This window comes from Helianthus annuus, chromosome 8, assembly GCF_002127325.2.
Source record: "Helianthus annuus cultivar XRQ/B chromosome 8, HanXRQr2.0-SUNRISE, whole genome shotgun sequence".
Classification (NCBI taxonomy): Eukaryota; Viridiplantae; Streptophyta; class Magnoliopsida; order Asterales; family Asteraceae; genus Helianthus; species Helianthus annuus.
This window is the reverse complement of record NC_035440.2, coordinates 15,074,034-15,098,188: the sequence shown is the minus strand read 5'-3', so window position 1 is coordinate 15,098,188 and position 24,155 is coordinate 15,074,034. Positions and strand designations below refer to the sequence as shown.

At 43.7% G+C, this 24,155-nt stretch overlaps 1 long non-coding RNA gene across 1 annotated transcript; it reads left to right on the top strand.

Annotated features, from left to right (window-relative positions):
* The first annotated feature begins 11,798 nt into the window (after positions 1-11,798).
* On the top strand, positions 11,799-24,155 carry LOC110872209. The gene is made up of 2 exons (XR_002554289.2): positions 11,799-12,026; positions 23,650-24,155. It is a non-coding gene; the product is annotated as an uncharacterized LOC110872209 (long non-coding RNA).

Sequence of the window (24,155 nt, the reverse complement as noted above, 5' to 3'; positions counted from 1 at the left end):
TGTTTAAGTGCCGCCCACATTAGGGTTATACTTTGTCGTTCGTCGTTAAATCGATGGATGTTTAAGTATCGCACTTTGTCGTTCGTTGTGAGAATTTGATCTCGTGAGTTATCGTAATTGTTGTATTAAGTTACCTACCTAGTTCGTATGCACTAGGTTATAAGGCTAAATCAATAGGCTAAGCTCTGCATGTATAAATCTGCAATATATCAAGGCTTATCTGTAGACTAAACTTTGGCCGTATGAATCTGCATAATTATAATGTGAGTCATTCTCTTTTTATCAACTGTTTTACAATACTCCAAATCATTTTTCAAAGTTATAGTTACAGTGATTAAGTTTATGTAATCACCAAATTACAGCCGGTATGTGGGGTATTGTGCACAATATTATTATTGTTTCCTTCACATTAGGTGGGCGAGCCTAAAGTGATATACGTCACTCATTGGGACAGCCAATGGTGATATGACCACCGTCACAGAGCTGGTCTGTGACAAATACCTATTCTTGAAAGTTGGTTGATAATAAACATATGTAAAAACCCTTAATACTGTAAATTGTAACAAATGTGTCGTTTTTAGTAAACTGAATGATTCACTCAGTATTTCCCGCTGACAAAACCTTTTTAAAACGCGTTTCAGGTAATTACAGTAGATTGGAGTAAGGATTGGATCCGGCACTAAAAGACTTCAAGAAGTGGCTTATTTTATTAATTAAAACAAATTAAGAAATATTGTTTTTATTAATAGCTACCTTTGTAACAATTGAATCTATTCTATCTATTTAAATATAATCCGGTGTTTCTAAACTCTGATATTTTTCCTAACTCACGGTCCTGATAAAATTTCCGCTGCAATATTTTTCAAAATAACTCACCGGTACCACTGGACTGCTCGCGGCTCCCGATTCCGTCCAGGGTGGATCGGGGGTCGTGACACCGGTGAAGGTGTTCGTTGCGGAGGTGTTGGAGTACTATCATCTCCATATCTCCCAACTTAGTCCATTTGGGATGTTCCGAATCAGGAACTTTGAGTATACCTTCCGTGCCCATGGCTTGCCCATTACTGTTGAAAATTTCCGGCGATTTTATCAGTTGACGGTGAACACCGGTTTTTTCTCTTTTACTCAACGTCATGGGAGTTTGAAGTTGATGACACCTCCGAAGGGTGTGACCCATTGGAAGATGAAGTTCTTCTATGTTAAAGCCTGTGCGGTATATGCCAATATGACTTTCCGGGATGTCAATATTGGTGTCACTGATGAGGACATTCCGGTTGCCACCGCGAAGACTGTGGACTGGTTCTCTAGGCTGCGGCCTATTGAACTCAAGAAGTTAGACAACAACCAGCTGTGGGTGTTGCGGATGATGCTTACTAGGCCGGACAGGAAGGCAAGACCCGTTCTGCGGGAAAAGAGTGGTGGTAAGCCTGTTACTCTTTATTGTTTTTCTTGCTTCATTTTCCTTGTAGTAATATGCATGCATGTGTTGTATCAGCGGATGCGGTTGGCTTGTGGAGGATGTTTGAGCCCGATTTCAAGGGCCAAGTTGATCTGATTCCAGTTGAGTTACGGGAAGGTTTTAATCTAGAAATTGTTGGTAACTTCCGCGTACCCAAACGTGATGTGTTGAGGGCACCCGTGCCAGAAGGCGAAAAAGGTATTTTCCAAGTTGTACTTGTTTTCCAAGTTTACCCTCGTAATTTGTTTGCTTGATTTCTCCCATGCAGCTATCCTTGCGGACTTGGGGAAGTTTGAAAGGCGCATCCCCAAGAAGCAGGTGGAGAAGAAGCAGGTGAAGAAAACCACGCGGGGTCGTGGTAAGGAGAAGGCTGAGGGCTCAGTTGCCCCTCCTCCTGTGTCTCAGGTCGCAGGTACCTATCGATCTTGTTTTCGCAGATATACCGGTTACGTGGTAGTATCTGATACCCTTGAGGGTTTGGGTGTTCTAGGTAGTGCGGCTGCGAGTGGGACTGCTGCGGGCCCTCCCGTTGTTGGTAAGAAGAGAGAACCAGAGCAAAAGGCTGCTGGTGGTGGTGAATTGAAACGTCGGAAGCTGCAGTCTAAAAGGGCTGCTCCGGCGCAAAAGAAACCTGCGGTTGCTGCTGGTAAGTATATAACTGTTGCAAGTGTTTTGTAAGCACAACTTGTTTATTGATAGTTATTCCCTTGTTTATATTGCAGAACCCGAAGATGCAGGATATTCTTTCTTTGATGCTCCTTTTTCTCCCTCGCATACCACAGCTGCGGGTGCGGGGGTACCAAAGGAGCCTGCGGCACCTTCTGTCAAGGTGGTTCCTGATCCCCCCGTACAGGTGGAGGAAACGGTGGAGAAGACTGCTACCCATATTTTTGATACTGTGGATTCCTCCAACAACCTGATCAGCCCAACTGATGGCGATGGGTTGGACTTGAGGTTTTCGGATGCTGGGAAGCAGAAGTCGGATGCTGAGCCGCAGAAATCTCCAGCTGCGGAGAAGGTTTCTGGTTCTGCATCCGGGGGTGCGGGTTATGAAGGACCTCCTATTCAGCCTGGGGAGTCTGAATTGGAGTACTATTACCGCACCTACACACAGGATCGAAGTACAGCTTATCATCGACCCCCCTGGACTGTTATGCAGGGGGATGATATTTCGAACGATCCTTCCGCGTGCAGGGAGATTCTGGGTGGTGTGGGCACCCCATTTGAAATTGAACGTGCCCGTTCTGCACCACGTGAGCTGCGCATCAACCAACTTTCTACCATGCTAGTAGGAAGTTCCATTGTGGCGAACGCCATTTTGGAAGATTACAAGGCGTTAGGCCGCAGGGAGGATGAAGCTGCTCGCTTGCGGGCCGAAGCAGAAGAGTTGGTGAAGGCTGCTCGTGCGGGTGCGGAGAAGCTTGAAAGAGATAGAGCTGCTTTTAATAAGCAGAAACAGACTGCAGAGTGGGCTGCAACTGCTGAGCTGAAACAAGTTCGTACTCTTGCCAAGTTACTTTCTGATGAACGTAAGTGTTGGAACGAAAAGTTTTCCAATGAGCGCAAGAAGTGGAACGAATCTTGGGCTAAGCAGAATGAAAATCTCTTTCGTGCTCGTCAGGAGTTGGTGAATGCCAAGGCAGCGAACGTTGCCTTGGGCAAAGAGAAGGTTGCAGCTGAGGTGATTGCGGTTAAAGCGCAGCAGGCGGAGGCCCAGGCTGTAAAGGCGCTTGAAGAGGCCAATGAAGCGGGGGCTCGTGCTGCAAAGGCCCTTGAGGAGGCCAAAGAGAGTGAGAGTCGCTCTTCTAAGGCTCTTGAGGTGGCGAATGCTGAGCGCACCCATTTGGATCAAGTTGTTGCCAGCCTTCAGGTATGATTCGTTATTTCTGTTTGTATTTTTCTTTCCGCCTTTTGAGAATGTTTACTGATTTTCAGTAAACTGTTTTTTGCTCTTTGAAAGGCTGAAGTTCAGACCCGGGAGGTCGCGGTTACAGACCTCACAGCCCGCGTGGCCATAGCGGAAGAGCGGGCTGATGCTGCTGTTGAAGCCAGAGATGCGCTGACTTCTTCGCTCCAACAACTGGAGGCTGATCGTGAGTGGATGCGGAGTCATGGCATTGCACATGTAAGTATTGTGACTTTGTATCAAAGGTTGACCGTATAATGACCTTGTTATCCTTTTGTTGCAGATTGTTCAGGCCATCATGGATGCTCCTAAAACCGCAACTGGTTTGGACTTGGTCAAGGAACGTGCCCGCGATGCCGGTTTTAAAGCTGGTTACAGCCGCTGTATCGGTCATATAAACGTCATGTCTAAAGGCGGTTATACTGAAGAGCGGTCCGGGTTTCGTGATGTAGACACCGAAGCGCTCCTTAACGCGGCTGTTGCCTCCTTTTACGATACGTCCCTCTCTTGTGTGGAGAAGTTGGACGAATGTTTGGAGGCTGCAGATTATGTAGACCGGTTGCGGATGCTGTATGCCGATGTAGAAGAGGATCCTGCTGGTGGCGGCCAAGATGGCGCGGGAACCAGCGGTACCAAATAGGGTTTAGGTTGGCTAGTGTGCCCCCTTTTTTGTTTTCCTCTTGTATATGTTAGAAACTTCATGTAAATCCATTAAGCATCGCGTGGGTGCTTGAATTTTTTGAATATAAAGTTTGCTGTTCAATGTGTACAAGTTTTTTTAATTTCTTGCATGTTTGAACGTGTATATGCGGGACTCTACCCATTGTGAATGGGGTCAAGTATACTCCATACCTTTGTCATATGAGTACGCGTCAATTCCGTCATTTACACCGTTAGGGTTTCAGAACTGAGTAAGTTTTGTAAAAACTTGTATATCCGGGACTTTACCCATTTGTGAATGGGGTCAAGTATACTCCATACCTTTGTCGTATGAGTACGCGTCAATTCCATTGTTTACCTTTTTAGGGTTTAGGAATTGTGTAAGATTTGTAAAAATGTGTCTATCCGGCCGGATAGACACTTAATATTCTGCCTTTTGCTGGCCTATTACAATATTTGTGTGTGGTTGGCACTTTGTGTGGGTATCGCGAATGAAGATTTTGCCAATCTGTTTTTGCGGATACCGCAAAGTGGAACACGCATTTGTAATAGTAGTAACAAACAATATTGCATTGAATTGCTCGTTTATATAATTGCAAATGGCCTGCGGCCCGATAGGTTACATGAAAATGTAAAAAATGGCTTACATGTAACAGCGTCTAAGCTGTTGTGCATTGCATGTACGTGCGATAGGTTCGCCTTCTAACGTTTGCAATTTGTACGCGCCTTTTCCCAAGACCTCATTGATGAGGTAGGGTCCTTCCCACTTGGGGGCAAGTTTTCCTGGGCGTTCAGCATTAGATGCTTCATTGTCACGGAGGACGTAGTCTCCCGGGTTGAAAGTACAAACGCGGACACACGAGTTGTAGTACTTTTCCAGTTTGGATTTGTACTTAGCCTCATTGATGGCAGCGTTTTCACGCCTCTCTTCCAAGAGGTCTAAGTCAATCATGCGTTCCATACTGTTGTCTATTTTTTCAATAGCCAACATTCTGGGAGAAGGGATGCCTACTTCCGCGGGGATCACCGCTTCTGAACCATAGACTAGGCTGAAGGGTGTTTCCCCATTGCTCGTTTTTGGGCTCGTACGGTGAGCCCATAGGATACTTGGGAGTTCATCGACCCAACCACGTCTGGCTGTTCCCAACCGTGCTTTGATGCCTTCCACTAGACTTTTATTGATACTCTCGACTTGGCCATTCCCTTGTGGGTGTGCCACTGATGAGAATATGTGCTCAATATGCAGTTCTTCTAGCCATTTTTGGAATTCGTCGGCAGCAAAGTTGGTGCCGTTATCGGTGACGATGCACATTGGTAGACCGAAACGGCAGATGATGTGTTCCCATATGAATTTTCTTGTTATCATAGCAGTGGTCGAGGCGAGCGGTTTTGCCTCTACCCATTTTTTGAAGTAATCAACCGCTACTATGATAAATTTGACCGCACCTGGTGCTTTAGGGAAAGGTCCCACCACGTCGATTGCCCATTTTTGAAAGGGCCATGCAGTGGTGACTGGGACCAGGTTGTTCTTGGGGCGCAAAGTTTTTGGAGCATGTCGTTGACAGTTGACGCATTTGCGCAATTCTTTGACGGCGTCCAGCTTGTATGCCGCACATATCCTCGTGTATCTCTCTAATGAGGTATGTGGCATCCTGGGGGTTGACGCATCGTAGGAGTGGCCCTAGGTATGATTTGCGGTATAAGATACCGTCTCCCATTTGATAATGGCATGCTTTGTATTGCAGCTTGCGTGCCTCTGACTTGCTTTCGGGAGTCACACCTGATTGCAAATATGCAATAATCGGTGTCATCCATGATGTTGTGCCGTATTGGATGACGTTGACCTGGCGCAGGGGTACTGATGGATTTTGTAGAATTTCGATACGTATCTCCTTTGCCAGGTGTTGGAAGCTGGTGGATGCAAGTTTGGAGAGTGCATCTGCGGATTTGTTTTCACTCCTGTTAATATGCCGGATATTAAATGAAGTGAACTTTGATGTTAGTTGCAGGGCTTGCTCGAGGTAGAGGATCATGATATCCCCCTTTGCGGCATAGTCGCCGCGTATCTGTCCTGCAACCAACAAAGAGTCGACGTGTGCTTCCAGATGTTGCACGCCGAGTTTGACTGCTAAACGTAGTCCTGCCAGTAAGGCTTCATATTCGGCCTCGTTATTTGTGCTTTTGAAATCGAGGCGGATTGCATGTGTAAGTTCTTGGCCATCAGGGCTGACGAGTCGCAGACCTGCGCCCGCACCTTCTTCGTTGGAGGCCCCATCGGTAAATAGTGCCCATGTTTCTGTGGAAGATGGTGTTGGTGCAGGGTTTTGTGCTTCTTCGCATTCTTGGATGCGATTCACTGGTACTTCGGCGGCGAAATCAGCTAAGATTTGGCCTTTAATTGCGGGGCGCGGTTTATAGTTCAGCGTGTGCTCGCCCAGCTCTATTGCCCATTTTGCTAATCTCCCAGAGATGTCAGGTTTGGATAGGATCGGGCCGATCCTGTAATTGGTTAGCACCGTGATGACATGGTTCGCGAAGTAGCGTCGCAACCGTCTTGATGCGTGCACTAGTGCTAATACCAACTTTTCCATTATTGAGTACCTTATTTCTGGGTCGTTGAGCATCTTGCTGATGTAATAGATGGGTGTTTAAACCCCCTCCCGCTCCACTATCAATACCGCACCTACCGCGTTGTCCGCGGCAGATAGGTATAATATGAGTGGCTCATCCTTGCGTGGTGCGGTCAGAGTTGGGAGTTGTATCAAACACTCCTTCATTTCCCGGAAAGAATTTTCCGCCTCTGCGGTCCAATGGAATTGTTCTTTCTTTAAACAGTTCCGCAGGGTCTTGATGAAGGGATAGGACTTAGCTGCATGGTTGGCTAAGAATCTATTTAGTGCGGCTAGCCTGCCGGCCAGCCGTTGCATGTCTTTCATCGTTGAAGGCGATGGCATGCGCTCGATCGCCTGAACTTTCTCCGGGTTTACCTTGAATCCATCTTTAGTCACGGTGAACCCAAGGAATTTGCCTTCTTCCATTCCAAACGAGCATTTCCCTGGATTGAGCTTTATGTTAACGCTTCGCAGAGTCTGGAATGTTCTTTCGATGTCTGTGAGCATGGTATCTTCCTCCATGCTCATGACGACTAGGTCGTCCATGTAGATTTCGACACTTTTGCTTATTTGCCCGCGGAAAGTGTCGTTCATCAGTTTTTGGTAGGTTGCGCCCGCGTTGCGCAACCTAAACGACATTTTTGTATAACAGTAATTCCCGGTAGGAGTGCGGAATGCCGTTTTGTCTTCATCCTCGATTGCCATTTGTACCTGATGGTAACCTTTGTAGCAATCGAGGAAACACTTCCATCTGAATGGTGCGAGATTATCGACCTTTTCGTCGATTTCTGGAAGTGCGTATCAATCCTTGGGGCAGGCTTTGTTGAGGTCCTTGTAATCGACGCACATGCGCCAGCCCCCGGATGGTTTCTCTACCATGACTGGGTTGGATAACCAAGTCTGGTATTTAACTTCCCGCAGGATGCCTGCGGAGAGCAGTTCTTCGACCTGCTCTTGCATCGCCTGGTTTTTAGCGGATCCAAGGTGGCGTTGGCCTTGGATCACCGGCTTGATACCTGGCAAGGTATTCAAGTGATGTTGCGCGATATCATGTGGGACCCCTGTCATGTCTGCAGGTGTCCATGCGAAAATGTCTTGGTTCCTGAAGAGAAGCTGCTTCAGGTGCGCTTTTGTGGTCGGACAAGGCGTGACCCAATGTAACCTTTTGTTCTAGGTATCTCACGTTGAGAACCCATTTTTCTGGTTGGTTGTTGGGGGTAGGCCTTGCGACTTTGGTCGGACGTATTTCGTCCGACATCATGACGTCTTTGCGTGCGTAGATTATCGCGACCCCCGATTCGGTTGGAAAACCGACAGCAGAGTGGGGGACGGACGTAATCATATTGAAATTGCCTTGGGATTCCCTCCCAAGGAGTACGTCATATCTGGAGGTGTGAGGTAAAACCATAAAGTTTACCTCTTCTGTTCTTGTGTGCCTTCCGCTGGTAAGACGCACAGGAAAAGTAATCTGGCCCAGGGGAAAGACAGTTTCCCCTGCGAACCCGGCCAATGGGTAATCTACTGCTTGCAACCGATCTTTGTCCTCCTGGTCGAACTAGTTGAAGCATTGTTCGTAGATTATATCAGAAGTACTGCCCGGGTCGATGAATAGACGCTCGGTGCAGTAATGTGCCAGTTGGCCTGTAATTACGACGGTGCGCCTGTCGCACGGTCCGCCTCGGACTTTGGAAAGACGACTTGCTCGTCTTTCCAGTCATTGTCCGGCCTTCTCGCCGCTTTGTGCGGCCTACCTTTACCTCCGTTGATCATGTGCGTGGAGGCCACGTACATGGTCTTCTTCCCGGAGGAGGTGCCTTCGCCATGAGGGGTGATGCGCTTGGTGGGTTTTTGTCCACCTGGCAAAAGATGTTGCAGTTTCCCCTCTTTTAAGGCTCGCTCAATCTCCAGCCGGAGACTGATGCAGTTGTTTGTGGTGTGGCCCGAGTCCTTGTGGTACTCACAATAGAGTGTGAGATCCTGATTTTTCCTAGACTTCATCGGTTGGGCCGGTCGCAAGAGCTGTGCGTCCGTAAGAAGGACTTCGCTTGGCGACACAGTGATCTCGGTCCAGTTGCGGTCCCGAGAATCTTTCTTTGGTTCCCGGTTGTCCCGTTGGGGGTTGTAGTTCCTTGGGTCAAACGGGTTGGTCCGTGGGAAGTATGGTTTGGAAATATCGCGATTTCCAACGTCCCGGTTGCGTTTATTGTTACGCTTGGACCCTTGGTGGGAGGTGTCGGCTTGGAGCTGTGCCTTTGCCACATGCGGTTCGAGAGACCGCTGCGTCTGGGCGTATGTCTTGACCGCGGCCATGACATCTTCCCATTTTTTAGGCAAGCCCTCCTTGCCAGAGATGGTCATAACCATCTGCCTGTCCCTGACGGCCTTGATGAAATGGTTCCGTGCCATTTGGTCTTGCACGTCACCTATCTCTAGGCACTCTTTATTGTACCGGACGACGAATGCTTCTAAAGATTCGTCGTCCCTTCGCCAGATGTTCATGACGTCCAACGAGTCACGTACGTGACATTGTTGCTGGCTGAAATATGCGAGGAACTTTGCGTGCAACTCCTCGAATGAGGCCAGTGATCCTACTGGCAAAGAATCGAACCATGCCCTGGTCAGGCCCGTGAGGGTCTGGGGGAAAAAATTGCACCAAGTGGGTTCGTCCCACAGGCCGTTGCACCCTGCGCCCATGAAAACGTTCATGTGGTCGTCCGGGTCGGACGAACCGTTGTATTTCCCGACGTTGAATGGGAATTTTGTTGTGGTAACATGGGCGTGGGCAATTCGCGGGGTGAATTTGGAGTTTTCGGCCACAGCTTTCGGCCTGTATGGCTGGTTCTCAGGGCGTTTGGAGGCCCTGAGATATGTGTTGCGGGGATGGGTGGGAGGGACATAGTTGCGTCCTCCCGGTCTGCTGCTGGTGTCATGCGAATCCCCAATATATGTATGGTCGTCCGGGTCGGTACGACCATACCCTTCGGTATACGGTTGCGGGCCCAACCGGCTCTGAATTCCAGAGCCATGTCGGGATGCAGACCGTCGCCTGTCCTCAACGTAAGGACCTAGGCGGGTATGCACTGGTCCCCTGGTGTGGGACCCGTACGAGGAATCGTCCTCGTTTATTGTGCGGACCTCACAGTAAGATGATCCGCGGTCTTCACGTCTGCTTCTCGAAGCTGGACGTGAATGTACCCTGCCTTCGTATTGTAGAATACGGTCGGCAGGGGTGTGCGGTGCTGGGGTAGGCCCAGCTTGTATTTGCGCTTCCGCACAAGCGCGGTTGTATGTTGCAGTCAGGAGTGCTGCCTGTTGGTCGTACCAGGTATGAAGGTCTGTGCCTGGTGGGATCACAGCTGCGTACTGTGATAAGTCATGTCCGAACGTAAGGGATGGGCCCCTTTGCATCGACGTGCCGATGTGTCCGGGTTGCGAGGTTGAGGGATTGACCCCTACCGGACCCAGGTTTGTGGGATTTTGGTTATCCCCAGTGTTGTTTTGGTGATCAGTCATGATCTTGTGAGAGGGAAAAGGATTGTTTAAAAAGTGCTAAGAGTAGCGGTGGGCGCCAATGATGAAACAATGGTTAACCGGGCAGGGTTAACTCACTGGTCTCGTCAAGAAGGGTTAATCCCTTCCTCCCGAGGATCGTTGACTGGATCACCGGTGGGTTGATCTCCTGCACAAGGAAACAAACCCTGACTCGTAACAAGGAGGATGGGGTGGGGGGTGCTCCTTGTTACCACTCTCCGGCGTAAGAATCAGTAATCTGCTTGGGAAGCAAAGTATGATAGTAGTAGTAGTGAGAGAGTTGTGAAGAGATACCTCAAACCTGGTTTGGGGTTGGTATTTATAGCCGAGGAGTGAAGGAGGAGGATGATGGACAGACTGACGACGTGCTGCACCTTTGCAGGTGTGTCAGGCTTGTCGGGTGTGGAGGTTACGCCACGTCAGTCTGTGACTTACGTAGCCCTGACAGATGACTGTCATTGGCGCTACTTGCACTGGTGTGTCAGTCCCACTTGTCAGGCGTATAGGATGCGGTGCGAGCCGTATCGCTGCCTGCGGTAACATCTGATGTTATCGCGTCTCTTGCTTGTGATCAAGAAATACGCGAGATGCGGTGCTAGCCGCATCGTCGCCTGTGGTGACTGTTGCTGTTATCCAGTTTCCTTCTATTGATAGAAGTGTTCACTGGACGCGGTGCGAGGCCGCATCGCTGTGAATACTTCCGTTTTCATACACCAGATGTGATGCTATGCCACATCACTTTACCGTTCTAATATTCCAGGTAAGTCCTCTATCACTGGACAGATTGGATTCACCCACTGTGTCGATGCGTTCCCGCATGGACATAAGTAGGTTGTTAGCTAATGGGGGTTTTGATAAGGGTAATGGTCACTCGCGGTCGATGCTGACGCGAGATCTGGGACCATACCCCTTCAGCATCATAGTTAATAATAAAAATTAATGAAATATTACATGAATTTTAAAGACTATAATATTGGTTATGCATAAGAAAAATATAATATATCCTTCAAAGACAAAAAAAAAACAAGAATAATATAAGATCTTTTAAGGAGAAAATAAATCAAAGTAGTTGAGAGAGTAATTCAACTATCAAGAAATAAAATATTGACATCTTAAATTAGTTTATAATGACTATTATATATGTGCAGTAGTTGTCTCAAGTCAGATCTCATTTTATATATGTGTGTGTGTTATAAAAGAGTTTACATAATTTGGATATTGAGAAATATAACACAATCAACATTCTTTCATATACTTATGCATATGAAAGAACAAGGCTAATTGACTAAAAAACGTTGTTTCAGTTTTGTCCTCATCCTATGATTGTGACTAGCCCAAAGCTCCCTGGGGGTGGTATCTCATGCCCATTAGACTTGGTCTAACAACAGCTAATAACTGCCCATGGCTAAAAGTTCCATTGGTTCAGTTAAAAGTTAGTTACCTGATTTGACTTGGTCACAACTGAGCCAAACTTTTAGTGGTTAGTTGATTGTATAATTGTTTGAATTGTCAAAAGAAAACTATATTTATTTTTTATTACATGATTTGGTTGTTATAACGTCACATGAAATTGACTTAGTTAAAACCTCTCTTTCTCTTATGTCATATTATTTAACAATCATGTTGGGATTCTCACACGATTTTAGTTAATTCAAACTCAACAGTACAATCAGTTTTTCACAACCAAATAAACTGTTCACAAAGGGTTCTACATGTGTTGATCCACTGTATCTTGGAAATTGATTCACCACGAAACCTTGTGCATACCGATTTGATCAAACGGTGGGAAAAAATGCTTTTCTAATTAATTAAGCAAAGTGGGAAAGAAATTCGTCCTCAAGTTTAAATCCTGCAAACTGTAAGTTGTGGTGTATCTATACTAGAAAATCTAGAAATTGTTGCAAAAAAAGTAAAAAAAATACAGTTTTATATTTAAATTGGCTGTTGGCTCTTGTTTGTAGACAAATAATCAAGGACAAAAAAAGTCCACCAGATAGTAAAATTCCTCAACTTTTACTATCACAACACGAACCATTCCTCTAGGGAGCTTAAGGGTCATATCAGCCAAAATCACAATAGTGTCATCTTGACGCAATGGACTAAAGTCATATTGTTCATACAAGTATGACATACAAGCTCCCTGGAAGGATACTCACACTCGCTCGAAGGTTCAATAACGCTCTATTCATGCTAAAATCACCCACTTGAATGGGTATTAATGGCGTTATTGGATCTTGGATTTTGGGTGGAAGGGCACCAGTCAGAACGACACTGACTTGTTCAGTTAAATCCAGTTTCTTAAGAAACTTATGGTGTTGTTTCTAAGTGAACATATATTTTAAATACTTAGCATAGGCTGAAACCTGTTTAATTGCATCAATTAAGGGCAAATTAATTTTAACCTATTTAAAAATTTCTAAAATCCCCTCTTGTTGAGGACCTCTTTTGTTAATCACCCCCTTGTTACCCGAATTCAATAAAGTGGCTGGGAATGGAACCGGGGGTCGGTTCCATGTCCGCCTCCTTAATTAAGGTGTTTTCTTTTGTAACAGATTTATCATTTGATTTTTCAAAAGTAACTTTTTAAGCAAATTTAACAAATTCCACCTCACCCTCACTATCATCATTCTCATCAATTCTTCCACCACTTCTTCAACAAAAGGTGTTGTTGAAGCAATCTTATTATCATACATCTTACCATTACGAAGAATAGTTACCTGATAGGCATGGTCATTCTTCGTGTTCCTCGTTCCTGAGCTTTGATGGGATGGGTTTACCTTTGTGTCCCTAGGAAGCCTCCCATTAGTTTTACTCAGTTCAACCATCTCGGCGACCAGTTGCCCCATTTGTGTTGTTAAGGATTGAATAGCCTTGTCCCGTACCTCATCTTTTTGTTTACTTGTTTCGTCAAACTAATTTCTATTGTGCGTATTTTGTTGCATGGCTTTTAGCATTTCCATCATCTTATTTCCACTAGAAGAGTTGGAGGGTCTAGATGACCCCCTTGATTGTTGTTCTCTTGATAGTTCGTCCTTTGGTAACCGCCATTACTACCACCTTGATAGTTACTTTGGTTATTTTGGTAACGGGGTTGATAGGGTTGGTTATTACCTCTTTGACCAATACCTTGGAACCCAGGATTGAGTTGATTTTGTACATTCCCATAACTGAAAGTTGGGATGATTCCTCGGATGGTAAGTGTTGGAGTTCAGGTTAAAATTTCTACCATTCCGTTGCACCTAACTCACCTCTTGATACTCACCGACAATACTTGGACAATTATCAGCTATGTGCCCTATCTCACCACAATGCCCACACATGTATATATCTGATTCTGTGGACCCCCAGTTCCCAAATTTGCAAGTTTTTGCTCTACTTTTGCTATCCTATCAACCTCTTCAGTATTGACATCACTGCCCTCACTGTTGGATGTCGCAATTTCCTCTGAAATTGTGCTTTCCTGTTTGAAGTAAGAGCCCTTCTTTCAGAGAAATCCCAGTCTACATATTCATCATTTGTCCAAAAAGTACCATTGGATATTGAATCCAAATACCTAGCATCCTCTTGTGTCAATCCATCATAAAATGAGTTTAGCAATTCCCAAAGTCGGATGTCATGATGTGGGCAATTATTGAACATCATTTTAAATGGGTAAAGGCTTCATGGAATAACTCACCCGGTTGTTGAAGAAAACTTCTTATGTTCTTCTCGCATCATTCGTTCTTTGGCTTGTATAGAACTCATCCAAAAATTGTTGTTGCATCTCATGCCAAGTGCGAATGGAAGCGGAAGGTAAAGACTGGAACCACTGTTGATCTCTATCCTATAAGGTGAACTGGAAAAGTCCTGACCTCCAATGGTGTTGCATCTGGCATCATAAGAACCAAGATGCATATATGGTTCTTCTATAGCTATCCCATGGTATTTTGGTAAACTTTGAATCGCATGGGACTTGACTTCAAACCACCTACCCTGCTATTGTGGTATAAAAGCTATTGATGAATTGCTAACAATAGCTGGCCTAAAGTGGCTCTCAATCCCCCTAGCTGGACCTCTCTGTTTGGTGGGATGTGATGTGTGTTGAGATTTAGGCTCTTCATGCCAACCAGACTTGGCGTCTGGTTTAGGCTCCCACTGATGCCAACAATGTTGGTTGTAACTAGGTTTATAGGATTAAGCATAATCCTGATGGATCAATGAGTAGATACAAAGCCTGACTTGTTGCTAAGGGCTTTCATTAGACTGAGGGTATTGACTACACTGAGACCTTTAGTCATGTGGTCAAACCTACTACTATTCATCTTGTTCTTTCCGTCGCTTTCTCTCGAGAATGGTCTATTCGTCAGGTTGATGTCAACAATGCGTTCTTATATGGGGATCTTTCTGAGACTCTATATATGACCCAGCCCCCATGCTTTGTTGACTCATCTAGACCTCATTATGTTTGTCACCTGCTGAAGGCTCTTTACGGCCTAAAGCAGGCTCCGAGAGTTGGTTTTCCAAGCTATCCACCGCTCTTCTTGCTGATGGTTTTACCCAGTGTCTTTCAAATGTATCTCTCTTTGTTTACAATCAGGATTCGATACTCTGTTATGTCTTGATCTATGCTGATGACATATTACTGGGAGCTCTTCTGATTTTGTTACTTGCCTGATTGGGTACTTACTTGATTTACTACAGCGCACTGCTCTTGCTAGTTGTCAACCATTATCTACTCCTGTCTCATCCGGTATACAGCTTTCTCGACATACTGGTGATTATTTATCTGACCCTACTATGTATCGGAGCACTGTTTGTGCATTTAAATATCTTGTGTTGACACGACCAGAGATTGCTTATGAGGTCAGTAAGGTGTCACAGTTTCTCGAGACACCTACTGATCGACACTGGTTTGCTATCAAGCGGATTTTGCTGTATTTTAAGGGTACCATATCTCATGGGCTATGTATACATCGGTCTACTTGTGTTGATTTACATGGTTATAGTGATGCCGACTCGGCTGGATATCCCAATGATCGACGATCCACCACAGGTTATTATGTTTTTCTTGGGCCCAACCTCATCAGTTGGAGTTCCAAGAAACAACATACAGTTGCTAGGTCGAGTATTGAGGTTGAGTACCGAGCTCTTGCTCATACATCTGGTGAGTTACAATGGATTACGTCCATTTTGCATGAATGTAGCCCCAATATTGTCACACCAAAGAGATGATTACTTGTCCACCATCTCTTTGGTGTGACAATATTGGGGCTACATATCTTGCAGTCAACCCAGTGTTTCATCAGCGCACTAAAGACTTGGAGATTGACTTGCATTTTATTCGTGATATGGTTTTGGCGGGTACTTTACATATTCGGTATGTTTCCACTACACTTCAGATTGCAGATCTTTTGACCAAAGGATTGTCCGGAGTTCGTTTGACAATCTACGGTCCAAGCTTCACGTGGATGCTCCTGGTTCAGCTTGAGGGGGGATATTAGCGTGTGTTTATATAGAGTAGTTACAGTAGTTGTGTAAGTATGTAGAGTTAGTTACATCGATTAGCTATGGTTGTTATCCTATACATCTCCTATATATAGAGATGAGATTGTGTTGTACAAAATAACTTATATGAAATTGAGATACCTTTGAGCTTGATACTCTGATTTCACATGTCTTTCATAATATTATATTATTTGTAAATAGTAAAATTTTGCTAAAGAAAATTAACTATTATGCTCTTACCTCCTTTTCAGACCAAGTTCTACCCATAGTTATCGATAGCGAATAGCGACAAATAGCGACAACGTACCTATATGCTACGTAGCGATAGCGATGAAATAGCGCCCACTATTTCGTGTTTAGCAATAAGGTAGTTAAAAAATTAAGAAATAAAACATAGCTATCTACATAACTTTTTTTTATATATAAAGTTAGTTTTATACCTTTTATTTGTAAATTTATAGGTTTAAGGACCAAATGTAAGCTAGTAAAAATAGGGGGGTTAAATGTTAAAATACATAAACCAATTTTACCCACTTTTTATGTAAATTTTACAAGTTTTAATGACTAAATGTAACCTAATGAAAAATAGAGGGGTTAAATGTTAAAATCCATAAAGTTATCTAACCCTAGAAAGGCTCAGACACAACAAAAACAAAAAAGGCAGCCACTCAGCCACTCTCTCTTCTTCTTCTTCATAGTTTCCGGCAGAAATTGCAGGTTTCTGGCCGGAGCAACAAAAAAAAACGCAACCGCTCTTCTCTTCTTCTTCTTCATAGTTTCCAGCAAGTTTCCCGCAGATTTCCGGCAAAAATTGCAGGTTTCCGGCAGAAATTGCAGGTTTCCGGCCGCTATTTTCACGCTATTCAGCGCTATACAACATATAGCGACCATGACTCGCCTCGCCACGCTATTCGCGATAGCGGTCGCTATGGCCGCTATCGATAACTATGGTTCTACCAGTTCATCAACTGTGCAACATATCGTATTAATTAATAATTAATTATAAAATCCTACTAGGTATTTTAAGTAGAATAAATTTTTGAACAATTTGAGCCCAGTCCAACAAGTTTAGTTCATCAAATACTTGGAGGTCAGGTGTTCAATCCTGGCTCCCTCCACAGTCCTAATGTATATTAGTATTATTACCATTCAATTATCCTAATCTGTGTTTAACCTTTATATTCTCCTTAAGAAAGATGATGATGATTCTCCTTAAGAAAGAGGTAGCCTTTGAATTAAACCCTAAAAAAGTTTCTCAACTTTAAGTACACTTATCTGAACAATCAATCACCAAATCGATACATATGATCATGACAATGACATAGAGCCAATCAGTAGCCAACCTAGGGTTAGGTTAACAGATAGTAGCTATTAACTGCTCAAATCAGCAAATCATCAAAATAACTCAACAATCACCAACTGTAGGTCCCAATTACAAAAAATTACCGCAGTAAAGATAGAGATGTTAGTCGGCGCTGTCTTCAGTGGATGGAAGAACAATGGTAACCAAAACCAAGTGCCTGCGTTTTTTTTCCTCTCATCCCAACTACCATTACAGGCAACAAACATCAAAATAGACTTTTTTATATGACAAACCAAACAGAAGATTAAAGGAAGATACTAATATTATTATAACGTATAAAGCTCTATAGAAAACAATTAAAATAAGCTCACTAACCAAAAAATTGTGGGTTTTGTCGAATGGCTGTAATCACTACAACAAGCTTAAAATCTAAACTATAGTCTTCAACATCTTTGAATCTGGTACAGTAAACCAAGGAGCAACAAAATCGATTGAGAGTCCGGACCCCTGGACTCCCTATTTCACGCAGCATAGACGCTCCCCATAACTCACGTTCATTGAGATTGTTGCCAAAACCTAACAAAAAAACCAACCACAATTCAACCACCTGAACCATAAATTAACCTTCAACATGCAGAGAAAAAATTCTGAGATAAAAGAAGAACTTGCCTTCAATTTACAAATGACCGTACAAATTGCAGTGAGCGCAGAAACGACAGGCGAGTCCCACCGGATGATGATATGAGCATGTTGGGCAGAGCGGGTGGGGACTTGTGTATGCACGCTTTGCAGGCGGTGCATTTGTAACTGGTGCTGGTCGATGTTGAGACTGCTGCTGAGCCGGTACGGCTTTGCAGAGGTGCAGCAGTGGTAGTGACAGCACAATTTTTTTTGCTGGAGCTGCTGTTTTTGTTGTTGTGCTTCTTCTTTCGGCGTGATGACTTGGATGGTTGAGCAGTGGAGTCGGCGGGTGGTGCAGTAGTAGCTTGATGCGGAGACTTGGAGGGCTTATCCCAGAAACCAGATTTTACCTGCTTGTCATTGATCTCGGCGGCAAGATGGTAAGTCTCCTCAATCGATGATGTCTTGGCGGCGTGAACGAAATCGGCAACACAATCGGGTAGGGCTCGAATGTACTTCTTGATTGCTATCTCGGGCGTCTTGACTTGATCGGGACAGATAATGCTGAGCTGCTTAATGCGAGCAGTTAAGGCAGCGTTGTCTCCATCTTTCTGGCTTTTGGCGTTCATGGGGAGGGCAGAATTCGTCCATCATGATGGCCTTCAACTCTTCCCAAGTCAGCTCATAAGCTACATCATTCCCGCGTTTGTTTCGCTTGGCCGTCCACCAGTCTAGAGCTCGGGACTGGAAGACGCCGGTTGCATTTAGGGTACGGAGATTTTCTGGACAGCCGCTTTGGCGCAGAGTGACTTCGGCAGAATCAAACCATTGAAACATAGCGGTAGGGCCATCTTCCCCGATAAATTCTTTTGGTCCGCATGCCTTGAACTGTTTAAAGCTGAAAACAGTCTTGGTAGTATCTTTGGGAGCTTCAGTTCTCGACTCCTAAGATGATTTCCTAACGTTCTCATAGACCTCACTCACAGCTTTTGCTACTTGTTTGGCGATGATAGCAGCAAGACGTTTGTGTCTCTTTTCTTGTCGAGTTAGTGGGGTTCAGTGTCCAGATGATGACATGGTCTGCAACAGACATCGTCATAGGTCTCAGACACATCAAATCGATTCTCACCTCACACGTCTACTACTTACTAAAGCTTAGGAACACTTTCATTTAACCACGTATACACATAACCACAGAATTGCATAGGCATAGAAACACATATTCACGTAAAGCACAGAATCACATAGGCACATAAGCACATATTTCACTTAAGCACATATTTTGCATGTATTCACCTTCCTGTGATTAAACGTGTTCCTTTTTCATTTAAGAGGCAGTTAGAATACAGAAACCTATCATTCAAAGCTCACGTGCCGTTCGTATATATCGGTCGCGTACAGCATATCGAGTAGTATAGTAAAATCATATGGCATGTCGAGTATAGTATAAGCGTATATCGTATCATAATGTCGTTTAGATTTGCAGCGACTTGCTAGTGTATTGAGATAGAAGAGCAATGCGAGTCGCGTGTGTGTCGATCGAAATGATAGCAAAATCGAATAATTTCTCAAAATTTTAAACACGTAAACAGATAAATACACATAAAGCACATAAAATCGACGAATCATCAGAGTCAGCAGTTGCGGGCTCAGAATCGAAACATAAAAACTCGAGAAATAGATTGTCTGCGGCTATTAGACGTCGACTACCCAAAGCGATTCAACTATTCTCAATAGACTTGTCGTCACATTTCGACTTTCAGGATCGTGTTTCTGCCTCGATTCTTGGGCATTCAGCACGCATTCCCTATGTTATACTCGTGAGTTCAGGTCGTTGGAGTCCGTCGAGGCTTTGGTGAGATAAATAAAAGTCGGAACAAGTTGTCAAGGTTAGGGTTTCACCCCTGGCTTAGCAACTTCTTCCTTGTTTTTAGCAAAATTGAGGAGATTATTCATCAAAATATGGATTTCACTCCTGATTTGGTATAATTCTCCTTGTTACACAAGCGTTTGTTATTAAAAAGAATAATGAAGAAATCATTGATAAGTTTGATAAAACAGCATTGATCAAGCAACTTAGTCGAGAGTTTGCAGTTTTCACACCTAATCTCGACTATATCACGTGAAAACTCGAGTGCAGTGATAGTGTAGAGTAAGCGAGAGATAGCACATAAACTTGGTCTGTTGGTTCCTAACTATAGTCTAGGTCTCTAAGACATCGACCCGGACTAGGTCAAGTCTAGCCTAATTCTCTATAGTTATGGCTCTGATACCAATTTGTCACACCCCAACCCTAATTCCCTATAATTGAACACTTGTCATTGTACCTACACAACATACCGGCAACCCTTTGTTGTTACATGGTGATCGTTTGGGCCACATATTTGCTTTGATGATAATTCTTCCTTTGATTGAGAGTGGCAATGGCTGGTAGTGCATTAGTGTCACACCCCAACCGATGGCGGAATCATCGGGGCATGGCACTGAGCGAAACAGATTGTCCAGAAGTTTCCATAATAGTTATCATTACTATTCAATTTATATAGTACGTCCCATACCATACCTCAAATAGCAAACAAATTATTACAGATAAAATCCAGGCAGATATTCCGTTCCGACAACTCAGATTTAAAATATAAATACAACAATTGTTTATCTGGTTCTAGAGACCCCTAGCTTGACCACTACAGACAACTATTTGTTGGGCTTTAGAGCTTTATTCTAGCCTCGCTTTCCTAGCAGGTAAGCATCTTAAACACTTGTCACATACGTTAAAATAAAGTCAATACATAAAATGTAAACGTGAGTATACAAGTTTGATAATAGCATATAGAGTTCGAAATAGTTTACGCATAACCAGCACGTACACAGAGGAAAACGAAGCATGTTAATTATCGACATGGATCTATCGATACCAATGACTGCGGGTTGACTGCCTGAGGCAGTTCGCAATACAGGATTACCACCATAATCCATGCAATTAATTGTCCTTAACAACCCCCGTGTGAAAGGGTGTTGAGTCCAAACTATAGTACTATCGTCGTTAAGGCAGGTAGACAACATTCCACGTGTAAACATAACAACAAGCATTCATTTAGTCACGTAATACATGCGATAACGGTTAGCGTTTAAAGTAATTGAGTAGTGTGTTCGATTGTGATTTAGAATAAGTAACGTATGTAACACCCAAAAGTGATAAAGCAAAAAGGGTTCGAGTATACTCACATCGATTGATGGATTGAAGGGAGCACTGGAGAGTGGGGTTAGCCTGAATAGTTCGATAGCATAACGATAAGCAACGCGTAAAACGAAAACAAGTGTTGGAGGGTCGGACAGCTGAACGGCTTGACCGTTCGGTTGGCATTCCATTCGGACAGCCTGTCCGGTCGGTCAGTAGGCCGATCGGATGGTTGTTCGAGTGGATTTTTTATTTCTTTGAGTAAGATGTGTTTGTGTATGATGGTTTGACTTTTGTAGTTTTCGTTGTAGCATTTGAAAATATTAAAGTATCCTTTCCTTTCAGGTCGATCGATCGAACGGACCATTCAATCGGTCGGCTTAACCGATCGGTTAGGTACTTCAGTAACTAAGTTCTTAGTAGGGTGTCACCTGATCGGACGGCTATTCGATCGGGTGGCACTCCAAATACATCGAACAAGTTGAAAATCGATTAAGTGTTGAAGCATAGTATCTCATGATCCGAAGAGTAATCCATTCGGACGGTAGTCCGATCGAACAACATTCCGTTCAATACTAGACTTCATGAAATTGTTCAAGTGTGGGGCCATGTGCTAGCCGATCGGCTGGCCTGGTTGATCGGCTGATTGTCTGATCGGCCGGGCTGTCCGTTCGGACAGCAGTCCGATCGATCAGCTTCCTGACCTGGTCGGCCTGTTCGTCTAACACTTGGCGGTTCTGATTTGTTTGTCATCATATTGAGGTATTTTGTCAACGAGTCGAACCATAGAACCTTCGTTCTTACTTGTTTCTCCTGATCGGACAGGAATCACCCAAGTCCGGCCGGTGAACTGTTCGGAACGGAGTTTAACGTTTTACTCAAAATCGGTGAATCTCGTGGATAGAATCTGAATCTTAAACCGCACAACTACTAGGATGATTAGTAAGTCGGAACAAGCTTCATTTCTATCGGTTTGAGGGCATTGAGTGTAAAAGAGTTGAAAGAAAGTTGGAAAAAGCCATCTTTCAATCCTTTTCACCGTGTATATGTTTAGATCTATAACAGATCTTTGTTTGTTTATGTGGAAATCGGCTTGATTCAAGTTATTCTTGATGGATTGAGGCTAAGATATGAAGTTCTTCAAGAACACCATGATGACATCATCCTAGAACACTTGAATCTTGATGATTTCACAGTTAGAAATCAAGATTCGAAAGATACAAAGGTGTAGGAGTGCGTGTAGATCAAGAAAATACAAGATTTAGGATGAAATCTTACCGGAATCGAGAGGAATCTGAGAAAAAGTGGGGAGCACGAGCTGGTCGGTCAGAGGTTTCCAAAAGTAGAAAGTTTAAGAGTGACAAGGGGTATTTATAGGATGCCATAAGAGGAAAGGGCTGGCCGATCGGTCGGTCAGCATGATCGGACAGCCTGTCCGATCGGCTGGGTTGTTTGATCGGCTGGGAGCCTGATCGTTCAGCAGCCTGTTCTGAGTGTTCGGTGCGACGATTCTTGATATTTCGATTTCGATTGAGGGCGATGCGAGTACGATAGAGTTTCCTATTCAAATTACTTTTAATCCCAACCACTATTTCTAACATACAATCATCTATATCTCGCGCTATCTCTTTTCCACCAATTATCATGATTCGATTTCGATTGATTACCACACATAGAATAAAGTAAACATGCACAAGTATCACATAAGGCACACACACACGTAAAACAATACCAAAGTTGCATAATTCGAGTTTCGAGTTCGATGATGATTTGATTAGCTCGATTATTTGATTAATTGACTTTATCGCATTGTTACTTCCTATCATTCTCAGTCGTTAAGCGGTTCGCATCGATAAATAAACCTCGATTAATTCGATTGTACTTTACTACTCCACATAATACAACTAACGTATACATAAAATAGGCTAACTACCGTCAAGGAAGTCAATCTTGACTTTGACTTGACTTTCGAAAACACGGGGTGTTACAATTAGAACGTGTGCATTAGATGCGTTCTGAGGCCATAGCTTAGCATGTTTGTGAAAGTGATAAAGGCATTTAGGTAGCCTCGTCTCGGTGTGTTCGAGTGTAGGAACTTAAGGGTTGGGTCTCATACATTACACATATGAGCATGGTAGCAAGAGGGGCGAGGGTTTGCTCTAATAGTAGCCATATTTGAGCTTATTGCCTATCATTTGATGACCCATACCTACTGCCCAAAATTTTTACCCATTTGAGAAGATCTGGCCTAATAGTTCACTATGTTAAAAAAAACGAGAAAATACATAAAGAATGAGAATAAATGTTTGTATTAGTTGAAAGAAGAAGAAAAGAAACAAAAAGAGTTGCAAGATGGCGTAATTAGTTAGTCGTGTTGTTTAGATGTAATAATAAGGCCGGATCGGATCATTGCGCTACTTTACCTATATCCCTTTATTTCCTACCTTAACATTTATCCTTGTTACAACCTTATAAGTCCTTTTGATTCATATGCATGCTTAAGCGTTTATCTAGGCGGAGGTTCGAATTTTGCACGAGCTTATTATTGTAAGATCACACATATGCTTTGAGTGCATTCTAGCACATTGTTGCTAGCTACCATATATCACCGAGAGGAGTGTTTTGTGAGGGGTTTGTTGTATGGTTAATAATGGAAAGCTTGTAAAATATGACGGGTACTTATGTGGTTTGTATTGTTTTGTTATGGAAGAGATTTTGTGGTTTTCCATGGAGCATTGTTTTGAATGAGTTTCTTGGGGGCAAGCAACGGGTAAGTGTGGGGATGTGACGGGTGGATCGTAGGACAACCCTTAAACGGTATAATGGTATAAAAATCATATGTTTAAGTGGATTCTTTTATGGGATTGGATGACTACGGGTTTCTTGTTATGTCAGGTACAAAAGGTATAAAAGAGGAAGAAAAAGAAAGCTTGGTTGGATGTGGAATTGTTTAGAATTGATTGAAGAATCAAAGTTGGCAAGGCTGGATGCCACCGTAGCTTACGGTGCCTACCGTAAGCTACGGTAAGCCTGATTACCGTATGGGTCGCCGTGGTACAGTGGGTAGCCACTGTAGCTTACCGTGGAGGCAGACGCTGATTTTTTCCATTTCCTTTAAGACCAACTTTTGTGGTGACTCTTGGATATCTTTTACATTGCATTCATTTCAGAACTTGTTAGAGGCAAAATTAGGGTTCCAATACATTATTTTGGGTGTTTTAATCATTGCTGTTTCACCTTTGATCTCTATGAACAACGGATTGGAAGTTATGATGATCAACCAAACGATGTGCGGCTAGTTTCTTTATGTTTTCCCCGGATTGTAAGGTTTCTCTTTGAATGATTGTCATTGTTTATGTTATTTTTGGGAAAGTAATTTAGTTATTGTGAATTTATTGCTA